This window comes from Lepisma saccharinum, chromosome 15 (assembly GCF_977018435.1).
Source record: "Lepisma saccharinum chromosome 15, izLepSacc3.1, whole genome shotgun sequence".
NCBI classification, from domain to species: Eukaryota; Metazoa; Arthropoda; class Insecta; order Zygentoma; family Lepismatidae; genus Lepisma; species Lepisma saccharinum.
Window position 1 is genome coordinate 27,814,940 of NC_139243.1, and position 2,338 is coordinate 27,817,277.

A 2,338-nucleotide genomic window follows, 5' to 3' on the forward strand; every position below is an offset into this window, starting at 1 on the left:
TTCAATCGGGTTGTACTAACAATGATAAGGTGGGAGACGAACAACTCTGTGACCATATTCTCTTGCTATTATAGCGATTTCGTAACTTTTGTGAGTTGGTGTACGATGTTTCACCAACTGCAACAATCCTGCTCGGGTTCGCGTGCTTGTGTGGAGAATGTTCGTGTTACAGAGCCATGCCATAATATCCGCCTTCCTTGTGTTCGAACAAGGCGTTGTATCCACTTGCAAGGAATGTATGCTCGCGTTGTCCATTACAATCGCAGATTCAGGAGCGAGAAACGGCAAGAACTGCTCGCGAAACCACTTTCGACACATGGCAGACGTCATTTCGGAATGATAGTCAGTACTGTTTGTTTTGGAGCGGAAAACCATTTTACTTTGGGGCACAAAGCCTGTAGCAGCTGAACCAGCATGACACACTATAAGATGATCACATTTTCCTAATGGCACCTTTAACCCACCAGAACCATCACTCATTCTCCAGCAGCTCGTCTTCGTGTGATTCTGGTTGACCCAGGTTTCATCTAAATAGTATATATTTGCAATACCAGCTTTCCTGATTTCGTGCATGGTTCTGAGGAAGATCACTCTCGCAGCTACAACATCACCCCTCTGCATTAAAAATTTCCTCCCATCGTTGCCTTTCTTATATCTGAACTCCATGTTTTTCAAAATTTTTAACACTGACCACGTACTGCCTGCAAACCCGATAGCTTCCTTCAATTTAGCCCTAAGTTTCACTGCAGTAGGAAATTCGCCATTTGCGTGTATATCAAATATAATATTATGCAATGCCCCTTTATCAAAATCGTCCAAGTGCGTAACGTTCTTTCGCCGATTACGACGTTTGCCAGGCGAGCGAAAAGAAACCGACCCTGTATCACCAATCGACGACCTGGCTTCCTTCTCAATCGTCTGAACTGTACGCAGACCTATCCCACATGCAGCCGCTGTACGCTCCTGACATTTGGCAACACTGCTCCCTGACGAACACGAGGTACTGTCTGCACTGCGAGATTCACTTTGGAAGAACTGATACACTTTGTAAACCATATCTCGCGCTTGTTTGTGCAGAACACGACGCTTAGGTGTTTCTGTAGCCATCTTGCACACGTATATTGACAATTTTTTGTGATCACACTGAAGAAACACGAACAGTCACAACGAAAACCAAACCGATTCTTACCGCTCGAAAAACAAAAGAACGACATCGCGCGTTTTCCACGGCAGTCTGTACCTCCTTCTACTGCGCATCGAGGCTTGTTCAAGGTCAGCCGCTTTCATATAGCTCTTCGACTCTAGTAGTATCTACAACAATATAGTCCTATTGTTCTCTCCCCCCGCCCACCCCTCCCCTAGTGTTGTAAACAAGTGCACGTGTTTACACATGTGTTCACTAAAGTTGTAAACAAGTTTGACATGTTTGACATGTAGTGAACAGAAGTGGAGGGTAAATAAATTATGTTCACTTGTTATAAACAATAATAGCGAGAGGGAAGAAGTACGTACATGGAAAGAAACGTTTGTGTATGTACATAAATGGAAAGAAGGTTTACATTGTATATATGGATGGGTTAAAGTTACAGTGGTGTAAGTCACTTTTAAAAAGGAAGAGACTTAGACACAGAAACCGGATCGAGATAAGTCAATCTGTTAACAGAAAACGTGAAGTAAGTCAGAGATTCAACAGATGACAGTTTAAGGTCTGGTGATAAAGGAAACAGCTGTTGTGTTGATCAGCAAAGTGCTTTGAGTCAGACTGTCTTTTCTTTTTAAGAAAGTGACTTGCACCACTGTAACCTTAACCCGTCCATATGTCAAGGGTGAAAGAGCAAGTATGCCGAGTGCGGAACGGCTCGCGAGTAAGGAACGAGAAAGGGCGTACGAGAGAAGGTAAAATGACCTTGAAAATGTTTTGGGTAGACACAATAGGAAAGACCAATTAGGGAGAGTGCGGGAAAGGACAGGAACGATTGAAATGGTTTGTAGCTGTACAAAAGAGAATTTAATGAAAAGTTGTTTTTATTTTTCTTTACGTGAAAGGACACCTGGTGTTTTGTTACTAAGTGAACGGTTGGGCTTTTGCATAGAATAGGAAAGAGCGGATATTCAGGGCACGGGAAGAATAGAGAGTAAGGAAAAAAGAGGAAGGACGACGAACTTGATTTTATCGAGCTTTTAAACAACCTTTAGCAAGAAACTGTTGAAGCAGTTTAATATGGTTAGGAGAAATTATTCCGAACAAGTTTCGAGGTAGAGTCGAAAATTTAAAAACAAATGAAAATACACCGGTTTATATTTTAATCAATCAGAGAAAGCTGAAGTTTTGCTTACG